Genomic DNA, 23,881 nt, shown 5'->3' with positions numbered 1-23,881 from the left:
AGACTTGGGACTCAAATGCTGTTCCTTGGTCTGTAAGGATCTGGTCCGGACAGCCATAAGGGAGGATGAAGCTCTTCCACAGGGCCGCTGCGGTGGTCCTTGCAGACAGATCTCTGACAGGTACTGCAACCACAAATTTGGTATAGTGGTCGATGATCGTAAGGGCATAACTGTGACCGGATCTGCTGGGCTCCAACTTCACGTGGTCCAATGCCAGGATCTCCAAGGGCCGTTGGCTCACAATGGGACGGAGAGGGGCCCTTTGGTTGTGTCGCTCTCCTCGAGCGATGGCGCAGGCCGGGCATTCTCGACACCAGGCTTCAATGTCGGACTTCATGTTGACCCAGAAGAATCGCCTTCGGAGGGTGGCTTCAGTCTTCTGAGCGCCAAAGTGTCCAGACTGGTCATGGTACATTTCCAGTACTATCTTGGCGTCCCTCCTGGGAATCAGAACCTGGTATATCCGATCATAAGTGATAGGGTCCAGAGTTCTTCTCTTGAGCAGACCTTGGTGCATGCTCAGAGTCTTTCTCTGGCGCCACAATTGAGACAGTTCTCCATCAGCTCTTCTGCGCCGGATTCTTTCAGGCACTCGCCCACTAGAGAGATAGTCCATTACTTCTCCTATGGCACGGCTATCAGCCTGAAGACTCATCCAGAGGTCCTTCTCCGCAAGGGGCTCTGACTCTTCTTGAGGAGTAGCTGGCTCTGCCTCTGTCGGTAGGGAGTAAACTCTCTGGGCATCTTGACGCACAAACCGGGCATAGAACGCTGGCATCTCCACATCTTCCCACTGAGCATCCGTGGAGGGTCCCTCCCACTGGTCAGGGAGACGGGACAGAGCGTCGGCGTTGTCATTGGTCTTACCAGCCCGGTACTTGATGGTAAAGCTGAAATTGGCAAGTCTGGAGGCCCACCGTTGTTCCAGTGCTCCAAGACGTGCGGTGTTCAGATGCGCCAACGGATTATTGTCTGTGAAGACAGTGAAAGATGATGCAGCTAGGTAGTCCTTGAACTTTTCGGTCACAGCCCAGACTAACGCCAGAAACTCCAACTTGAAGGAACTATAGTTCTGGTCGTTTTGCTCCGGTTCTCGGAGGGAACGGCTGGCGTAGGCTATGACCCTTTCAGTTCCGTTTTGGAGCTGGGATAATACCGCCCCTAGACCTTGCTTGCTGGCATCAGTGTATAGGGTGAAAGGCAGACTATAGTCTGGATATCCCAACACCGGAGGTTCAGTCAGCCGTTGCTTGAGCATCTGGAAGGCAGCTTCTCGTTCGGCCGTCCACTCAATGGATACTCGGGAACGTTGGCTCTCTTTTGGCAGGCCCCTTAGAAGCTCTTGCAGGGGAGCCGCCAGCTGGGCAAACTTCGGGATGAAACGCCTGTAATAACTTGCAAATCCCAGGAAGCTTTTGATGTCCCGTACGGTGGATGGGGTAGGCCAGTCGTAGACAGCTGCAATCTTCTCTGGATCTGGCTCAATTCCATGAGCGCTCACCACATGTCCCAGGTACTTGACGCTAGGTTGTAGCAGGTGGCACTTGGATGGCTTGACCTTCAACCCATGTTGGGTCAGGATTTGGAAGACTTCAGCCAGATGGTGGAGGTGGTCTTCATAAGTCTTGGAGTAGATGATAATGTCGTCCAAATATAGCAGGACGGTCTCGAAGTTGCGATGACCCAAACATCTCTCCATCAGCCGTTGAAATGTGCCTGGGGCGTTGCATAGCCCGAACGGCATGTTGTTGAACTCGAACAGGCCCATTGGGGTGGTGAAAGCCGTCTTCTCTCTGTCTTCCGGCGCCATGGCTACTTGCCAGTAGCCACTGGTCAGGTCCAGGGTAGAGAAGTAGGCAGCTGACCCTAGGGCTGCGAGGGATTCCTCGATTCGAGGCAGAGGATAGGCGTCCTTGTGGGTGATATTGTTGATCTTCCTATAGTCAACACAGAATCGAAGGGTTCCATCCTTCTTCTTCACAAGGAGCAGCGGGGCAGCCCATGGGCTGTGACTCTCCCGGATAACGTTGGCTGTCTTCATCTCTTGTACCAGCTTCTTCACCTCTTGGTAGCGGGCTGGAGGGATGGGCCGGTACCGTTCCTTGATAGGAGGATGAGAGCCAGTAGGGATGGTGTGTTGGATCAGAGTAGTCTGCCCAAAATCCAGTGGGTGTTTGCTGAAGGCCTGGTGGTGCTTCATAACGACATCCAGGACACCTTGTACTTGGTCTGCAGGAGTAAAATCGTCGTCTCCAATATTGAGCTCAAGCCACCAGGATTGCTCGGCAGGCTCACCTTCAGCACTTTGCTTCACTTCCAACTGTTGGGAGGCAGACAGAGCGGTTTCCACCAAGTCTTCAGGATGCACGCTGAAGAGAGTGGCTACGGCTTGGTACTTTCTCAGATCCACTGGGGAGTCTCCCACATTTAGTAGTCGAATGGGTACTTGTCCTCGGGATACAGTGACTAGGCTCCTGGCGGCTAGAATGGGCAGGTCTTCATCAGCTGGTAGAGGTTCTACTATCGCCTGGTAGTCTTGACCTTGGACGCCCATGCAGGCTCGACACCATACTAACGTCTCAGTCCCAGGTTGAAGGCGGACAGGTTGGGGATCCTTGATCCGGGCTCTGCAGATTTCTCCATTAGGGCCAGCAAACTTCTGTTGCGCCGCTAGAACCTGCATAGTCTCCTGAATTACCTTCCGGGAACCGTTGGGCACTGTTGGCAGGGAGTCGTGGAGAGCCTTCAGCACTTCAGGGTAGCAGTTGCGGAGGACATTGGTACCCAGTACCAGGGAGAAGTTACCGTTTTCGGGCACACGTGTCACCACTACGCCCTGTCTGGTTAACTCAGTGTCTCCAATGGTTAGAGTGGGCTCCCAGTAGCCGCGGATGGGTACGGGTTTTCCGTTCGTAGCAATAATGTTCAAGTAAGCCTTGGGAGGCTGGACTAAGGATGCTCTTCCTCGGCATTTCTCAAAGGCAGCACTCCGGAGGGTGGTCACTTGAGAGCCGGTGTCAATTAAGGCCGGTAGGGTAACTCCATTGATGGTTACATGAACCGTGGGGCGAGTCCCCACGAACCTGGGCATCCAGTTAGCATCTCGGGGACTTACAAGTTCTTCCCTTGGAGGTCGTCCCTTAGCTCCAAGGGTTTGTCGTTTAACTGACGACAGTCATTCTCTTCATGCCCATATTTATGGCAGTAGCTGCACCGCTGACGGGGTTTCTTCTGACTCCAGGTGCTTAACGACTTCACTTCTTTTGGGCGCTGTTTAGTCGGAGATTCACGAGGAGTAGCTGACCGTACCGGGTTCTCTGGAGGTTTCCTCCTCATAGCGGAGACAGTTACTTCCAACTGGGTCAACCGATCGAGGATTTGGTGCAGGGTGTCCGCCAGATTAGGGACCTGTCCTGCTAAGTCAGCAACTTCCGTAGCCGCAGGAGTAGGTGATGTCGACTGCATTGGATAGCAAGCTAGAGCAGATTCCTCCATTTCCACGGATTCAGGCTCTTTCTGCGGTCCAGTAGGCGGTCGGTCCCCTAATATGTCAATGGCAATTTCCTTAAACTCAAGGAAGGAGGCCTGGGCATGTTGAGAAGAGATGATCTTTAGTTGACACCTTTGATTTCTATCAACAAGTCCATTAATAAATTGTTCCCTTAAGGTTTGATCAGAGGTTTCAGCGTCTTTGGGCTCAAGGCAGGTGATGGCCTTCCATATCTCCTGTAGGGAGAGGGCAAAGTCTCGGAGGGACTCTTGGGGCTTCTGTCTTTTCCCGAAGAATTTCTGCTTCAACTCGGAGACAGTACACTTGTCAAAGGTGTTGCGTAGCCTATCAAGAATCTGGACCACATTCTGACACTGTTCTCGGGGCCAAGACTTGACTTCCCGGAGAGCGGGTCCTTTCAACTGCCCGATGAGGATGCCCACTTTCTGTTCCTCTGTAAACGGACACAGGGCGAAGGTGGCTAACAATTTGTCTCTGAATTCAGAGAGAGTGTGTGATTCTCCCTCGTAGTGGGGTAACCAGGGGGCCCCCGGATAGTAGGGCATAGTCAGAGGCATCATGGTGGGAGTCCCAGGGACACTAGCTGTAGCAGGGCTGAAGGGACTCTCTGGAGGGCTTAACATGCTCCGGTACCCTGAGGAGGGACCAGGGGACGGGACTTGCGCCAGTCCCGTATCTTCGTCCTGGGCGGACATGACTGGCCTAACTGAGGGAAGTCTGAAGGGTTACACAATGTCCGTTGCTATGGGCGATGGCTAGAATGGGACGTGGGCACTTTAAGACACAGTCACTATTCCCTGGGAGGTGAGCCAATAACCTAGCGTCGGAAACAATCTCTACCCCCCTTTAACTTCCCCAGCGGTACTCACTCAGGATCAGCCGCGGTGACAGGACAGCTCCGGTGCACGAAGGTCTCCGTTCCCGATGTCCGGCAGGCAGCAGGGGCTCGGTGATGCTCAGCGGTGTTCTCCTCCAGTCGCAGGACACGTGCGCCGGAACTCCGGATGAGGCGCACACTGCTGGCAGGCTTCAGGCGCGGCCTGCGCCGAAATCCAAGATGGCCGATTAACCCTCTTCGTTGCCGGCTGCACTCGCTCCAGCTCCTCCTCCACGGTGCTTCGCGCCACTCGCGCAGGGGGCGGGGCCTAATGACGCCTCTGGAGTTCCCGCCAGTGAAGATTTGGCGGGCTTGAAATACTTGCTGCGCCACACGCCTCTGAGGTAAATGCTTCAGGCGCAGCAGCGCCGGATGTAGCAGAGCTGAAACAGTTCTTGCAGGAATTAACCTCTGGAGTGCTGGAGCGGAGCTCGACAGCACGTGGCAGCAGTATAAAGTTCAATGTAGAAACACACAAATACTTGGGCCTAAACCCGGATGGCAGCAGGGTTAGGCAGCACAGTCTTTTTCTTAATAAAGTACAGTCTTTAGTGCCAGGATAAGGCACAGAAGTAAATATCCTGTGATTCGTGACGCCACTTGCAACATCCCCCACCGGGGCCCAGCCCTTGAGGTGAAGCCTGGAGACAGCCGGGGCCCGCTGTACCGGAGTGGCTGGCGGTTGCGGCCTAAGCACGCTATTGTCACGGTGCTTGGTACGGGGGAACCGGAGGGCTGTCCTACAGCCTGGCAGGTCTCCAGCAGGGTGGTGTTGACAAGAAAATGATTTGGGAGCGGCTGCTATAGCGGATCTCCCTGGGGCAACCCCTTAATGTCCCGAGTGTGAGTCTCTGGGTGATGGACAGGGTGCCGGTGATGAAGGCAGCCGTATTAGCAGGGACCAGATGGAGGCAGAAGTTGAAGCAAACAACTTACAGTTTATTGTAACCGGCAGGAACTGCAGAAAACGTGCCTTTAACAGGTAGATGGAGTGCCGAGATGTGAGTTGGAGGGAGCCTCAGGAGATGGTTCACCAGCCTGGATGGTAGAGGGCAGGCTGGATGGCAGCTGTGTCCTTATAGGAAGCTTCAGCTTGTCCTGTAGAGCTTCAGGTATCACCCTTGAAGGTAGGAATGATACCCCTTTCCTCACTACACTACTCTAGTCTAATAGCTCCACTCTTCAGAGGCAGGGGCTAGGCTCTTCCTGCTCTGGTATGGGCTAGACAGAGATTACTCACTCACTCACTACATAGACTGAGAGACTTCTCTCAGTCTAACTCTCTAAGAGCGCTCCAGAACATTCTGGGCCAGAGGTTTTATTACCTCCCTTTGGTCAGGTGGTGGCTGCTCCTCCAATCACATCTCAGCTACAGAGCACAGGATGTAACACAGACATTGGTTGACATAATTACATCATACATTAACATCTGCCTTGCCAGGCAGGATTAACCACTGCAATACCCCTAGGACCATGTAGTGTAATGTGGTGTTACCTACAGGTGGGACGTATTCGCAAGCACTACCTCGCCATTGCATCGGCGAGGGTGTTGCAAATGTATGTATGCATATATGCCATATCAATTCGCGATAGTGTTCAATGGCAACTGCAATAACACGAGTATTGCCTAGCTTCTGGATAGCGACACCTCCAAAAATCATACCAGCCCACTTCTTCCAGTAGTCTGGCTAATATTCAGTCCTGTACTGAATCTATCTGCACTGGGAAGCAAGACCATATTAAAATCGCCTTTGTGCAATACAGGTAGCTATAGGTAGCTAATTAATCTTTTTATCACTTCACAGTTAAACAGGGGCAGGATATATATAGCCACCGTAATCTGGGGGGTTCTATATAATGAACAGTGTAGACAAATTACCCTGCATCAATGAGGGAGGAGGGCATTTGAATGGTATCATCCTAGGTACCAATATACTTACACCCCTAGCACCCTAACACCCTAGGTTCACCAGGTATTTGTACAGATGCTGCTATTTCTGCCACTGTATTATGCTGCAGGGGAGTTTTAGGGGTTTTCTTTTGACGTTGTGGCAATGATTCCAATAGTTGTTCTTGCATCTCTTCCTCAGATTCCTCTGCTGAGGATTGCACTGCCATTGCCTTCCATGACAATCTATAAGTAGATGTATGTGTTCCCTCCCAGGCAAATTTCACTACTCTGTTTAGAAGGGGTATTTAGATTGCTGTCTTTCCCGTCTTTCTTATGGGCCCCTGAGTGGGTCATGATGATAGCCCAAAGTCAGTGGCTTGCAGTCACCTTAGCACAAGCAGTCAGATTACTAAACTCAGTAAGCAAAGGCCAGCACCGTGTAGACATGTAGACTAAATGAACAAGTTTTTCACTAAGCCTAGGTTTGGTGTCTTGCTGCAGTTAACTCTTTGTTACCCTGGCCAGAGGGTGTCAATGGCTGCGAATGTGAAACACAGTGTGTCGACTAGGGTAGCAGCACCTGCCTTTTGTATGCATGGTTAGTTTTGAATCGCAATTGTCTCTGTTCTCAGAACACAGTATTCCCTTATCAGTACTCAGCACACTTATGCCACAAGGCTTCTATAACATATCTCAGCAGGTTGCCTTATCGTCTTCACTTTTCTTTCAAGAGATTTCTAGACATCACTGTGTTCACAGTATTACTCACAATATCTTGCTTGACTTAAAAAATTTTTTTCCAACCTTTTCCCTCCTCTCAAGTCACATGCGCCGCAGTGCCTTAGCTCCGTCCTTCCCTACTGCATGGAGTCTCTACACTGCTACAGGCTGTTAGACAAAGTAACGGCCGCCACATGGTGCTGAGCGTAAGATGCATGGCTTGGAGCCTGAGATGGCGCTTCCCTACTGAGGTCCATTCCATTCCAGCAGCGGGCAGGGTGTGCAGGAATTATAAGGAGCGCTCTCCTCCCAGTGTTCACCAATGTTATATACTGGCTCCCGGTTTCACGCCTGCTTCTTTCCAAGCCTCTTACGGCCATCGGCTCTTGCTGCACAGTAGTTTCTGTTGTCCGGTGGCTTCTGCACTTCTGGGTCTTATCTCCGTTAACATTAAACAAAGGTTGTCCAGCTGGACACAGGAATATTCAGGATGGGTGGCAGAAGCTCAGAGCAGTGCTTCCTCTCACATCGGTGGTCAGGCCACGCCCCCGGTAATAATAATTAATAATCTTAATTACCAGAAGAAATGATTCATGAAAAAAATGCTATTAATATTAATGCACTAGCAAGATGGTATGGGTAGTGGTGAGTAGACCAATCAGCAGTGTTCATAGGAGAATGATTGTGAGACGCAGCCAGAAATTTTAAATGATTTGCCTTTTCCAGTCACTTTTAATTCACAAATGCTCTATGATAACTCTACTAGCTTCTCATTTCACAATTATTCTATAAAGGGACATATTCTTCTCAAATATATTTGGAAGGGAACAGGACACAAAATAGCATAGGTTTCCTCTATTTTTCTTTGTTTTACACAGCTATAGTACGTCACATGCCGGGTGCCGGTGCATGAAGAGGGTTCACGGATTGAGCCCTCTCCATACCCGGTAAGACTTTGCTGCATATTGCAGCAAAGGCTTTAAGGTAACACCTGCGGGCGGTGCTAGCACTGATCGTGGGTGCCAACCTGCTGATCGCCGGTGACTTTAAAAAAAGTTATTAGCACCAGAAGATGGCAGGAGGTTTTAATTTTTGTAAATGTATGAAAACATTATAAAAGCTATATAAATTTTGTATCCCAGTAATAGTACCGACCCAAAGAATAAAGTAGACATGTAATTTGGGGTGTGCAATGAAATCCGTAAAATTCAAGCCCACAAGAATATGGTGCAAATGCATTTTTTCACCAATTTCACTGCATTTGGAATTTTTTTCCTGCTTCCCAGTACATTGCAATATTAAATATGACAATTTTGAAGTCTAATTTGTTATGCAGAAAATAACCCATAACACAGCTCTGTACATTGAAAAATTAAAAAGTTATAGATTTGTGAAGGTAGGGAGTGAAAGATGAAAACGCAAAAACGAAAAAGGGCATCGGCGGGAAGGGGTTAAAGAAGAGGAAATATCTCAGCAACAGGGCTAAAATTAGTATGTTTATTAATCCTTTAAAATGCCCTGTCCACTTTTCAGTATTTCCATCCGACACCTTTTGAGGGTTCCATAATGTCTTAGCACTCTGAACTTCTCTGAAAATGGGTTACCTGTATTTCCTGTGACTTGGGTGATTTCTAACTTATTGGAAAGAGCATAACTCTTTCAACAATCTGTTTTTCCAGGTTCTGTAAATGCAGATGGTCCACCTGGTGCAGTTTAGCCACCCATGGCACCGTTCACATGACTGAGGAGCTGCAGTACCAGCCACTGTCACACCTACATGAATAGCGCCATATCTTGTAAACAATGAATGAAAATACAAGATAATTGGATAACACAGCTAGCTTACTAAGTCCTAAGGCAATAGCAGGCAAATAACCTAGGGCAAGCAAACCTCTTATGTAATGTCAGAGTCCCGGTCCAGTAGGTGATTGGACCAGAACTTTGTAAATCTACATAAGACAGAACAGCAAGGTTAACTACTGATGAACCAGTGCAGAGCTGCTGGAGGCAATTCAGTCAAGGCTGTCAGGGAAAGAAATACACGAGTGTTCACACAAACAAAAAGAGCATGATCAGACTGATAAATCATTGCATCCTTGGCCATACCTTAAGGATAGAGCAAGACATCGGCACACATGTAAAAATGCTGCAAAACTGCAGACACTGCTATGACAGCCAGGAACCCTCATAAGGCTATCATGGTAACTGATCAGTAAGGCCCCTTCCACACTTGCGCTTTTCACGCGCGTGTTCTGCGCATGCTTTTGGTGTGCAAATCTTGCATTGTACTCTGACCCATTATAATCAAGGGCTTTTTCAGACTTGCATTTTTTTTCACGGACAGGCGCACGTTTTTCTGAACCCACGTTTAAATCTCGGCATGCTCTACTTTTGCAACGCCCCATACAAGTCTATGGAGATGCATCAAAAACGCATTGCACTCTGAGACACATGCAAGTGCAATGTGTTTTTCACACATCAATTGCCACAGAAAAGATAGACCTCAGCCCTGAGTCCTTTTCACGCGCATTATCTGCGCGTGAAAAACGCATTGAAATTGAATTGAAATTGCATTGAAAATGCACGTGAAAAACTGAGACACTGAACAAACTCTGACTGAAAACTGATTGAACTCTGATGAAAAATGTCAGTTTTTCACTGACCAAACCCTAATCGCACCCTGATTAAACTCTGACGTGAACTGCAACGCAAGTGTGGAAGGGGCCTAAGGCTGTCACATTGGGTGCTGCTCGAATTCAAGATGGTAGTGCTAACATGCAACGTTTAAGTAAGTGCAGTGGTCATGTTTGTCAATTTTCAAAGTCAGTCAAGTTGACAAGAGAGATTGATTGCTAGCTCACAATGCAGCAAACTCAACTCATTGAGGGCAATTTGAGAAGACCTGTGTGCCTTAAAACTGGCGAAAGAGCCATGAAATAGACAAAATTCCAATTTTTTTAATTTATTTCTCCACTTACACCACGCCCATTTGGCGTGAAGGGGCCTTTAGGCAGGCATGGACAGCAGCAGGGTGGGCCGACGTGGGGCATTCCTGCCCGACACCTGCACACAAGTTGTAGTGCCCTGTACTACCCCTTCAGGTGCAGGCTATGGTGAGATTCTACATCAGGGTGGACCTCAGGTCGAACACCATCCATACCTCCTTATTACAATTCCATGATGTATTATTCTGTAATGGGTTGTTAAGGAGTTAAAGTTCTGGTCAATGGGGCAGATTTACTTACCTGGTCTATTCGCGATCCAGTGGCGCGTTCTCTGCAGTGGATTCGGGTCCTGCCGGTATTCATTAAGGCAGTTCCTCCGACGACCACCAGGTGGCGCTGCTGCGCGGAAGTTCCCTGGAACGCACTGGAATACACCGAGCTGGGCTGAGTGAAGGTACGTGCAAGCTCCGCAACACATTTTTTTTAAAAAAATGCGGCGTTTTTGTTCAGCCACGACCCCCAATTTCCGTTGCGTGCATGCCAGCGCCGATGCGCCACAATCTGATCATGTGCGCCAAAATCCCGGGGCAGTTAAGGGGAAATCGGCGCAAAATGGAAATATTTGGGTAACCTGTCGGGAAAACGCAAATCGGGCCCTTAGTAAATGACCCCCAATGTCTTTTATACATTTTGCCCGCAAGTAAAAGTATTTATATAAGTGTATTTCATTTATAGTTCTTTTTAACCATAATTACGATATGTGATCAGAAAAAAGACCTTTTTTCAAAAGCAAGTTTCTGTATTAAATTATTTATATTCTTTTCTTTTTCTTCTACACAATTCTAAAGGGTCTTCTTTTTTGGCCTTACTGACAGTCACAGTGTGGAAAGTCTTCTATTTCCAGCTCTGCTCTATGTATTGGTTTTAGCACCGATAGGTGACACATTTTTGACACACTGGGGGTCATTTACTAAGGGCCCGATTCGCGTTTTCCCGACGTGTTACCCGAATATTTCCGATTTGCGCCGATTGTACCTGAATCGCCCCAGGTTTTTGGCGCACGCGATCGAATTGTGGCGCATCGGCGCCGGCATGCGCGCAACAGAAATCGGGGGGCGTGGCCGAACGAAAACCCGACGTATTCGGAAAAACCACCGCATTTAAAAAAAAATTTGTGTCGCGAAAATTTCACTCACCTTCATCTTGGATAGGCCGGTGTATTTCGAGGCATTCCAGCGGACTTCAGCGCAGCAGCGCCACCTGGTGGACGGCGGAGGAACTGCTTTGATGAATCCCAGCCGGACCCGAATGCAGTGCAGAGAACGCTCCACTGGATCGCGAACGGACCGGGTAAGTAAATCTGCCCCACTGACTGAATCCACATCCATTTTCTTAGTCAAAGTAGCTGAAAAATGTTTAAAACTTGCGCTGTAGACAGTTTTTCTGATGCAAATTATGACTGAATTCTGTCAAAAACAGATTGGTTCATCTTCTCTAAGATGTTATAGAAAGACTTTCTGTAAAATTGTTAGAAAGTCAGGTGCTACAGTTACTATTGTAAGTTTTTAGCTAAGCCCCACAGCTTAATCATAACTCATTCATGATGTGATGCAGGTGACATTCCCCACCTGTGCCAAAAATATTGGGGGTCTTTTATCATACGCCGGCGCTCGTACTGCTATGGCGCAGCCCGATACATCGCAGCCCTGATATATATCCCCCACAGTGGGAGTATATTATTTCATATTTGAATAAGCATTCTTTTAATATTGCATAAATTATAAGTTTAATGAGTTAGTTATTTTGGTAAAATTACAACGTATGAATAGTAATCTTCATAGCGGGCCTTTCCTCCTTGCGCATTTTCAACAATTCAGCACCATGAATGAGTGAGTTAACTAAGGTACAGCAAATTGCTTTAACAAGACACATAATAAGTTCCATAATGCCCACCCGTGTCTAATCACAGTAGTTCCCTTGATTTGAATACTCCTAGATGAAAAATAAAGCTGGTTCTTGCAATATGAAGCAAAATTGCAGTAAAGCCTAAAACATGCTGAATAAGAGGCTGCTGAAGAGGCCCTAAGGTAATGTGCCAGGGTTTAAAAGTTCATAACACGGGCTATAAAATATCATTGTACGCTGTATGCACTGCAAAATCTGTTATTTTTACAGTAAAAAGTTATTGCATGCGGTATTATAGTGAGCGTGGCAGTGTATATTTTGCTTGGTAAAAGCATTTTTTTGGGAAATATTTCAGGATTAGAACGTCTTGCTGGGATAAGATTCCATCATAGCTGGGGAAGTGATATGCAAGGTGTGTATTACTTCTATTCATGTGTCATAACCCGTGCCATAATAAAACTTGCTGCCCACACTATATTTTTCTGCATAGTGGGATGTTGGGATTCACAAACACAATGAGGCACATTTACTAAGGTTCGTGCCCCAGTTTTCTGTAGGGCTTTGCACATTCTTCCATGAGCAAACTGCTTGCACAGGCATTTAAGAAGTGTCCATGGCACATATGTGGCGCACACGACCCTTTTATGTCTGCACTATTCTTCACGCAACACAAATTTCGTGAAATGGGCATTCCGGTCCACATTTGGTCTGTGCTGTACATTTAACATACAAAGTCCAAGAGAAGTGTTTTGCACTCCCCATTTTAAAAATGTACAATTCAGGGGCAGTGCATGAAGTGCCCGATTCTTGATCATGAATCTGGCACCCTCTGCACACACTGCACAGGTAAACTGCACATAGTGCAGTTTGCACTGTTTTTGATAAATGTCGGCAAATGTCCTTTGTAATCCCCTCCAACCTCTGATACAGTACTGGTTATCACAGAAGGGGTGTGCATACAATCATTACTAGACCACCCTCTCCATCCACCTGAAGCCAGCAGGATACTGGACGACCCCTTCCTTGGGGTCAAGTGAACCAAAAAATGAAAAACATTAAAAGAGGGTAGTTACAATATGAGTGACACTATTAGGGTCTTAAACTTACCACACAAAAATGAAAACTTAGATATGATATAGCTCACCCCATTCAACATTCTGAGGTTTGGAAGTATAGATCCATCAGTCCTGTGAGCGGTGTCCCAAAGGTACAAGGGGAAGCCTGTTGAAGCTCCAGGGGTATCCAGGAAAAATAGGGAATCCCTTGTTGCTATTAATAAGAGTGAAACACTACGTTGCATTAAGTAATGCATGGATATGTCATTTTGAACTCGATAATAAAGAAGTTGTTCCTGTATTCCATATTCTGTTTGTAACCTTGCCCTTTTGTATAAATGGCAAATCCCTTTAATAAAAGTTTAAATCCCACAAAATCAACCATTTCTTTGGAGTCAAATTTTCACAAATCCAGTTAGTGACAGGTTCCCATAGAGTCCTAGTAACTATCTCACACCTTTCTATTAGCTAAAAATTATTCCCCTGAGATTCCCATATATTCAACTTTATCATTTTATCTGGTATCTAAGCATGGCTACAGCGAGTCGAGGTGGGCGTGGCCTCCTCAGGCTGAATCCAGCAGCTCTTCCCCATCCTATCTCTGTATGCAGCTGTAATTTCATGACATCATCGCAGGTCCTATAGCTTTTGCAGCATTAGAAACTGTACACTAAGCATATATATCATGAAATCACAGCATATTTTATCACATGAAATCACAGCAGCCTGCATGGAAAGGAGTAGAAGTCCATGGAGGCTGTTGTGATTGTATAATGTGGTCAGATATGTACATGGGGTATAGTTTGATAATATTAAGTAGCTTAAGGACCTTTGATGATGTCACCCTGGTAACTATGGCCACACCCCCTTGACTCGCTCGCTATGCAAAGATGCATAGATACCAGGCAAGATTATGGGGCAGAGTTACTTACCTGGTCCTGTCGCGATCCAGCGGCGCTTTCTCTGTGGAGGATTCGGATCTTCCGGCGATTCACTAAAGTAGTGCGCCTGATGTCCACCAGGTGTCGCTGCTGCGCTGAAGTCCGTCGGAGTTCACTGAAGTTCACCGTCCTACCCTGGGTGCAGGTAAGCGCGTGTCAAGCGACACTTTTTTTATTGTTTAAATACGGTGGAATTTACGAATCCGTCAGGGTTTTCTTACGGCCACACCCCCCGATTTCCATTGCATGCATGCCAGCGCCGATGCGGCACAATCCGATCGCGTGCGCCAAAATCCCGGGGCAATTCAGGGAAAATCTGCGCAAAACAGTAATATTCGGATAACCCGACGGAAAAAACGTGATTGGGGATATGGGGATCTGAGGGAAACTACTTTTAGCTGAAAGCAGGGTGTCAGAGCTCTATAGGAACCTGTCACTGCCTGTATTTGTTAAAAACATGGAAACGGGTTCCCTTTAGGCTGTACTTCTCGCTACTGCAAAATGCGTGTTTTGACAATATCTGCTTCTTCAGCAATAGATAAACCCATATGTTGGGTTTCCTTTCAGTGTATTTTTAAATATTTCTGCATCTTTTCAAATGTCCATTGAAAGACAACTACAGCTAATCTTCCCCAAAAATAGCGCTAGGGTATTATAAAGTATAATGCTACAAAGTAGGTAACCTATCAGAGTAATACTGCATGATAACTGACTCCGCATATTTTATTCTTTTGGTGGCTATTTCGGATAGATGTATACACATCCTAGCAAAGTTAAAAATAAGAACCTCAATAACAGAAACAAAGGAACGATAAAATATTCAATCTTATTTATAGATTCTATAAATAGTTATATGCGGTTTGCAGTATCCAAAAGAAGGCAAAGGAAAAAGGAGAAATATAATCCAAGTGCTTCATTTATGGTTCCTGTTCCGACTTTTACAGCTCTGCATTTTATGCATTTAGATGCTATAAAAAGCTAATACTGCAGAAAGTAGATTGACAAATATTAGAAATGTATTTTCTGTCTAAACCTCCCTTGTTAGTTTCAATTTCAGTACATTCTGTCCCCAGATGAATTACTTTCACTCTGGGATTCATTATATAAATGACTCTACAGTCCTTGAGCTTCGGGCCTTAGAGAATTTGCTGTTGGATAAGTAATTTTACATAAGAAAATAGATGAGGCACCAAGAATGCTTGCATCCAGTAGCTAAAACAAAGAATAATATATGTTCATTTTTAGCAGAACGTAGAGGTCAAAACAAAGAAAATAAATATTATTAAAATCCTGTCGGCAGTTCAGAGTGAGATAAGACGCTCACAATTACATATAAAATGGAGCAGTTTAAAGGCAGCAATGTGTTCGGCTAAGATTCTTATAATTTAAATGAGACTCAGTAACAATATTCACAACTGGAGACTTTCGCTGGGAAACTAAACCTCCCACTGTAATATTCTGAGTCATTTAAATACTACTCTTTGTGTATTTCTTGAATCCTATAAAATGGAAATTGTTTCCTGTCTTCTGATTTTTATATAAACAATAAAACGTTCTTGAGATGTGATTACATAAAATTCGCATCTCTGACCTGGAAAAAAACATAGTCATGCTATTTATCTGCGGGTATTGAAGCCAAATCTCCCTATGGGTCTGTAATACATGTTCTGTTCCTATGTGTATCATAACGTAGCAGAGGTGGATAAAGCTTTGGAAGGCTCAGAAGAAATATATGTTATTGTTGCCTTTCTGAAAGTAAACATCTTAGTATATGGAAGCCAGGCTGCATTTTCAGTATTTCTTTTATAAGATTACTAATAGGTATGATAAAGAAAAACACAACGGGGGTCATTTATCTTATCTCTGTTTGTTTTGGCTTGTTTTTGCCTGTCACTTTTCGTCTGCTTCTTTGGTAATTTATTAATCTCATTTTTTCTTTGTGTTAATGATTTTTTTTTCAGATCTCTTTTTGAGACATTTTTTACAAATGTCGCAAAAGTGACGCACACATGTCTCAAGTCATTTCTTTCCACTTTCTAAGTTTTCCTTCAGTATGGTTTGGTCTGGAGTTTTTTTTTGCCAAAAAATGTTGCATATTTTAGATAAATTGAAATTATAAATGTCATTTGTGACATTTAGCACATCGGGAATAGAAGAAAAATGTGTCTTACTGAAGAATAACAATATTCCAGCGGACATTTCAAAATGTCCCCAAAAAGGAGAAAAATCCAAAGTGGAAAAAAAATAAAGATAAATGACCCCCAATGTTTTTGGCCTGATGAAAATATAGCTACTAAAAACCACAACCTATGTGTGCTGTGGTTGAAAATGTTACCCAGCTTTAAAAGCATCAGCTTATGCTTCACTGTGAAGTCTGTATAAAGAAAGGTTGCAACAATTTCGCATTTTTTAATGACGCACCTTCCTCTATATTCTCAAGACCTTTCTACTAGGAAGAAAATAAATAGTTTGTTTTTTTTCAGCTTGAAATGTCTATTAAAAACATTAAAAAACTATATTAATTGAAAGTATTCCATACTGAAAAGAAATAAAACCTTTGTTATAGAGGATGTCTAGTGCAGGCAGTCTTGGGATTTCTTACAAGATAGGGTCCTGGGTTTGTTTGCTCTGTCCCATCTCCCTGACAGTGGACTGGACCTCTACGGATGCTCAGTGGGAAGACGTTGAGATGCCTGTGTTCTATGCCCGCTTCATGCGTCAAGACACCCAGAGAGTTTACTCCTTGCCCTCTGAGGTGACACCTGTTCCGCAACAAGAAGAGTCTGCGCCACCCGCAGAGAAGGACCACTGGTTGAGTCTTCAGGCTGATAGCCGTGCCATAGGAGAATTGATGGACTATCTAGTGGGCGAGTGCCTGAAAGAATCCGCCGGCACAGGGCTGACGGGGAATTGTCCCAACTGTGGCACCGGAGGAAGACTCTAAGTATGCGATACAGGTAGGGATAAGGGGCACTCTCGACAACAGTCTAATTGGAAAGGTTCACCTCCTTCTTTTTTTCTAAGCCTTTTCTATTGGAGAGCTGACAACGTATTCTTTATGTGGTGGTGCTCATACCCATAACAACAATAGATATACAGTTGATTGTCCGTATGAAGTGTGGAAGAAAAGAAAGGTAGGCACTCACCACGTTTTCTTAAAATTCTTCGTTTATTCGTACATCTTTAAAAATTGGCATACACAGGGAGGGGAGAACATCATGCTAGGGAGCTTTCCAGGGACGAGTCGTTTCGCGTTACTGTCAATGCTTCATCTTGCCAGGCAACGCGAAACGACTCGTCCCTGGAACGCTCCCTAGCATGATGTTCTCCCCTCCCTGTGTATGCCAATTTTTAAAGATGTACGAATAAACGAAGAATTTTAAGAAAACGTGGTGAGTGCCTACCTTTCTTTTCTTCCACACTTCATACAGACTCTAAGTATGCATCAGGGCCTCCTAAAGAGGAGAAGTCTGGATCCCATCACCTATGACCGACTGTACCAGATCGGGATCCCAGGGAGGGATTCCAAGATAGTGCTTGATATGTACCACCACCAGCCTGGACACTTTGGCACTCAGAAGACTGAAGCTACTCTCCGGAAGCGGTTCTACTGGGTGAACATGAAACCCGACATTGAGGCCTGGTGTCGAGAGTGTCCAACCTGTGCCATCGCTCAGGGCGAGCGACATAATCAAAGGGCCCCTCTAAACCCCATTGTGAGCCAAAACCCTCTGGAGATTGTGGCCTTAGACCACATGAAGTTGGAGCGCAGCAGGTCCGGTCACACCTATGCAATGACTATAATAGACCTTTAAACCACATTTGTAGTCACAGTGCCAGTCAGAGATTTATCCACTGCGGTGGCCCTGTGGAAGAGCAGACCAGGGGCTCAGCATTTGAATCCCAAGTGTTCCAAGAGCTGTGTAGCCTCTATGGTTGTAAGAAATTGAGGACCACAGCCTACCATCTGCAGGATAATGGACTTTGTGAGAAAATGAATCAGACCCCCATCAACGTGCTTTTACCCATATAAAAAGAGCTGACTGGCCAAAGCTCCTGCCTAAGCTGGTGTATCTGTACAATAATACCACTCATTGCTCCACCGGATACATGCCCTACTACCTTATGTTCGGGAGACAGGGGCATCTCCCCGCAGATATGGCCTTGGACATGGAAGCCCCTAACTCCTAATCTCTGCTCCCTCAGACAGATTGGGTCCAAGAACACTAGAGGTGCTTGGTGGATGCCAGAGAAATTGTGGATCTACGGATAGAGGAGGCCCAGGACAAACAAAAGAGAGACTTTGACCGCCAAGCCTGTGCAGAGCCTCTTGCTCCAGAGAACGAGTATGGCTGCGGAACAACCATCCCACCAGTAAGTTAGATGGGTGATAGGAGCGTGAGCCATACCTAGTTCGAGACAATCTTTCCCTTGTAGTCTACATGATTTCAAAAGGAGACCTTCCAGTACTCCAGGTACACAGAAACTGTCTGAAGAGATGCCTTCATTTCTTCACCCCTGTGTCAACATCTCTTAGCCCAACACCCAGTCCAAGAGACCCTCTGTGTTTGTCAACCTGTTTTATGACCTTTGACTGTACCCCAACTCTGTGTGCTTGTCTTTACGCCAGTAAAGTCCAGCATGGAGAGGTCACCATTCCTGCAGCAGTCCCCAATACTGCTGCCCCTGGAGGATGACCTGGTTCCTAAACCTGTTGCCTCCATTGCACCAGAGGCACCTGCATCTTCAGCCCCAGTGCCTGACTTGGAAGTGAGGATGATGTTGACGAGACAGTGATCTCAACAGATACTCCAGAGGTCTCAATGGAAGAAAAGAGGGAAGGCTCCTGCATGCCTGCAGGAGAACCAGCTGTCCCGGTGCTAGGGTCGTAACCCTAAGCAGGTACATTTCTCGGACCCTGAGGTCCTAACCCCTGTGGCTGACTCAGGCAGTGAGTAACTCCCTGATGGACTGAAGCCCTTATCAGGATGTACATATGACTCTTTATGATTTTCCCTCATAGTTGGGCTGCGCCCATTATCCCTACAGAGCCAGAGACTACCCTCGGACTCTTTATTTGTTTATAAGTCAAGAGACTATGCCTGAACTTTTCTACAGTTGTGCTATGAAAGCACCCCTCTCTGGTGACGCAGAGCTGCCTACTCTTGAAAGGACTGTGTCCCTCAGCTCAAGAGGAGACCCTTTGTACTGTACAATTTTTCCTTCTTTTTTGTTTATCAAGGACTGTGCCAAGAGGATGGACTCTGTCTACAAGAGCACACTGAGAGGCTTATAGTCAGTTATTTCAAGGGAAAAGTCTATTTATTGCATTTCATGCCTTTTCTTTTACAGGAAATAGACATTTCTCTTTGCTATTACAAAATAGCTATGCTGGAGACTTGCCAGACTATAGGACAGCCCTCCGGTCCCCATACCAAGGACCGTGACAACAGCTTGCCCTAGGCAACACTACCCAGCCACTCCGGTAGTCTGGGCCACTGCTGCCTCCAGTGTATTATATACTATATGGAAGCACGCTTTATGTATTATATACTATATGGTGGAACGGTGTATGTATTATATGGTATATGGCGGCACACTGTATGTATTATATGGTATATGGTGGCACGCCCTATGTATTATATGGTATATGGTGGCACGCTCTATGTATTATATACTATATGGAGGCATGCTGTATGTATTATATACCATATGGAGGCACGCTGTATGTATTATATGGTATATGGCAGCACGCTGTATATATTAGATTGTATATGGCGGCACGCTGTATGTATTATATAGCATATGGAGGCACGCTTTATGTATTATATGGTATATGGTGGCAAGCTGTATGTATTATATGGTATATGTCGGCACACTGTATGTATTATATGGTATATGGCGGCACCCTGTATGTGTTATATGGTATATGGAGTCATGGTGTATGTATTATATGGTATATGGGGGCACACTGTATATATTATATGGTATATGGCAGCACCTTGTATGTATTATATGGTATATGGGGCACGCTTTATTTATTATATGGTATATGGCAGCACGCTGTATGTATTATATGGTATATGGCAGCACTCTTTATGTATTATATGGTATATGGCAGCATGCTGTATGTATTATATGATATATGGCAGCATGCTTTATGTCTCATATGGTATATGGCGGCACGCTATATATATTATATGGTATATGGCACCAGGTTGTATGTATTTTACGGTATATGGCATCACATTGTATGTATTTTATGGTATATGGCTGATTGCTGTATGCATTTTGTTCTTTGTGGTAGCTTGCTGTGTTTACTATATAGTACAAGGGACGCTCTATGTATTTTTCATTGCTTTATTTTCACATTAAACCAATATGATGGGTCTGGTCCTGACACTCCTTAATATATAACTTATATGGGTGGGGGTGGGTGCGTCTTTCTATAGCTCGCCTCAGGCAGCAGAAAGGCAAGGTTCACCCCTGAGGGCAAAAACATACAAAATGTTTATTAGTAAAATTATTCTTAACAAGGACAATCCGTCTGATCCTAGGCAAGTGAGGTAACACTTCACTCTTTAAGTGAACAGTGTTCAGTGTATTAAAATCGGAGAACAAAATAATAATATTGATAACCCAAACTAAAGTCTGGGTAAATGAATTTCTGTCTGAATGTAAAGTATTCTAGTCACTGAGTGACCAAAACCATGATTAGTTCAGATTAGTGCAGATTTGTTCTTAAGTTGAATTTGTATGTAAGTCGCAACTGTATACTTTATAATTGTAACCCCAGTCAAATTTTTTTTGGTCTCTATGTTGGGTTGTCAAATGAACCAGGATTAACAATTAATCTTTGTTGTGGACATCTTTGATAACTGTTAGAGCTGCTTATTGAAGTCTAGGGGTAAAGTACAGTAAGTTTGTAACTATTTAAGTTGCATGTTCTTAAAGGAAATCTACCACCAGGATGAAGGATTGTAAATAGAGATGAGCGAACACTAAAATGCTCGGGTACTCGTTATTCGAGACGAACTTTTCCCGATGCTCGAGTGCTCGTCTCGAATAACGAACCCCATTGAAGTCAATGGGAGACTCGAGCATTTTTCAAGGGGACCAAGGCTCTGCACAGGGAAGCTTGGCCAAACACCTGGGAACCTCAGAAAAGGATGGAAACACCACAGAAATGGACAGGAAACAGCAGGGGCAGCATGCATGGATGCCTCTGAGGCTGCTTAATCGCACCATTATGCCGAAATTATGGGCAACAGCATGGCCATGACAGAGTGACAGAATGAAGCTAGATAGCATGTAGAACATCCAATAATTGACCCTGACACTATAGGGGACGGCATGCAGAGGCAGAGGCAGCGGCAGCAGGCTAGAGAGTGGCATGGCGACATACCCTAATTGGACTCAGGCTTCAAACCAATGGGTGTCAGAGAGGAACCAAAGGAGGTGAGCAAGAAGCGCTCAAATAATATCGGTACATGATAAAAGTTTGCCAGTATATTTTGTGGATTACACAGCAGGGTGGCGACAAAGTTAACATGGAAGCCATGAAAACAACCCAAAATTCTGCCTGACACAGCTCGTTTGATAAGGGGACCATGTATGCTTACAGTTCATGCCAGTCGCTGCACTGGCTGCCAGTCTCCTTTCAAATACAGTTTAAAATAATAATAACCCTCATCCATAAAGCTCTGTATAATGCTGCACCCCCCTACCTCTCCTCTCTTATCTCAGTCTATCGCCCAACCCGTGCTCTTAGATCCGCCAGTGATCTTAGATTAACCTCTACCCTAGTGCGGACCTCCCACTCGCGTCTCCAAGACTTCTCTAGAGCTGCACCAATTCTATGGAATGCTCTGCCCTGGACTATCAGACTAATACCTAACCTCCAAAGTTTCAAACGTGCTCTTAAAACCCATTTCTTTAGGCAAGCCTATAACACTCATTAACTGCATGAAGTTTTAACTCTTCTACTAACCCGTCCTGTGTCGTCCTCCCATCTGTTATCCAGCAACCAACAGGCACCAGACTTCTCTGCAGTCCCATTCACCCTGGACCTGGTATATAAGATGACGGCTGAGTGGTTCAAGCGACAGCAATTCCATTTATTATATTTTTTTCTATTCCCTAAGAAGAATGGCTTGACCATTAAATATTCTTTTACCTCGTGTTACCCCATCATCTTCATAAACCGTAAGCTCTGGCGAGCAGGGACCTCACTCCTGTTGTTCCATACAAATGTTGTGCTCTGTTACATTACATTTGTATTTGTTTCCTATGATTTGTAAAGCGCTACAGAATATGATGACGCTATATAAATAAAGATTATTATTATTATTATTATGGAGGCAGTGAACTAGTAGTAGATTAAAGGTGCTGCAACTATGTTAGTTGGATCTTGGGATGGAGCTGGCGCTCTGCAGCCAGGCGAGCTTTTGCCAATCCAAGCCCCTGTCTCTAGGCTACTCCCCAAACAGCACTTCTAAGAACCTTTTGTATAAGATCAAGTGTAGTAGCTTTCTTATAAGTTTAGGATATGGCGGGTGAGGGGAATGTAAACAGATGCGCAAGAAGCGCTGAAATAATATCCCTAAATGGTAAAAGTTTGCAAGTATATTTTGTGGATTACACAGCAGGGTGGCGACAAAGTTAACATCTTTGATGTGGAATGCCCTGTAATAGCTCTTGGGCGGTGTGCCTTTTATCGCCTAGGCTCAGCAGTTTCAGCACCGCCTGCTGTCGCTTAGCGACGGCACTGCTGCTGTGCCTAGAGCTACCGACTGATGGCGCCATGCCCACGGATGGTAATTCGGAGGAGGAGGAGGTGGAGGAGGGGTGGGAGGAGGTATAGTAGGCCTTTGAGACCTGGACCGAGGTAGGCCCCGCAATTCTCTGCGTCGGCAGTATATGACCAGCCCCAGGGTCAGACTCGGTCCCAGCCTGCACCAAGTTAAGTGTAGTAGCGTTCTTATAAGTTTGGGATATGGCGGGTGAGGGGAATGTAAACAGATGCGCAAGAAGCGCATGATGCGCATGGAGCTGGCGCTCCGCTGCCAGGCGAGCTTTCGCCAATTCAAGCCCCTGTCTCTAGGCTACTCCCCAAACAGCACTTCTAAGAACCTTTTGTATAAGATCAAGTGTAGTAGCGTTCTTATAAGTTTAGGATATGCCGGGTGAGGGGAATGTAAACAGATGCGCAAGAAGCGCTGAAATAATATCCCTAAATGGTAAAAGTTTGCCAGTATATTTTGTGGATAACACAGCAGGGTGGCGACAAAGTTAACAACTTTGATGTGGAATCCATGAAAACAACCCAAATTTCTGCCTGACACACCTCGTTTGATAAAGGGACGATGTATGGAGGCAGCTATATGGACGACTTTTGGAGGTAGCAATGGAGACAACGTGTGGAGGCTGCTATGGAGACAATTTAATTTGGATAGTGCCTGTATGTGGCAGTCCCAAACATTTTTCAAACCAGAGGAGCAGGTAGGTGGCCCTCCAGTAAAATGGAATAGATTGAGTGCCTGTATGTGGCAGTCCCAAAAATGTTTCAAACCAGAGGAGCAGGTAGGTGGCCCTGCAGTAAAATGGAATAGATTGAGTGCCTGTATGTGGCAGTCCCAAAAATTTTTCAAACCAGAGGAGCAGGTAGGTGGCCCTCCAGTAAAATGGAATAGATTGAGTGCCTGTATGTGGCAGTCCCAAAAATGTTTCAAACCAGAGGAGCAGGTAGGTGGCCCTGCAGTAAAATGGAATAGATTGAGTGCCTGTATGTGGCACTCACAAAAATTGTTTCAAACAGAGGACCGGGTAGGTGGCCCTCCAGAAAAATTAAATGCATGAAGTACTATAGCAAGAGCCAGTGGGCCCTGTCAAAAAATAGCCATTTTCCTCTGCTTTACTGTACAAAGAGGAGGAGAAGGAGGAAAATGAGGAGGAGGAGGAGTGGATCAATTATTCAAGGTTGAGCTTCCTTCACCTGGTGGAGATTGGAAATTCTGAGAAATCCAGCCTTTATTCA

The sequence above is a fragment of the Engystomops pustulosus genome, chromosome 3 (genome assembly GCF_040894005.1).
Source record: "Engystomops pustulosus chromosome 3, aEngPut4.maternal, whole genome shotgun sequence".
In the NCBI taxonomy this organism is placed as follows: Eukaryota; Metazoa; Chordata; class Amphibia; order Anura; family Leptodactylidae; genus Engystomops; species Engystomops pustulosus.
Note: the sequence above shows the minus strand (reverse complement) of the source record.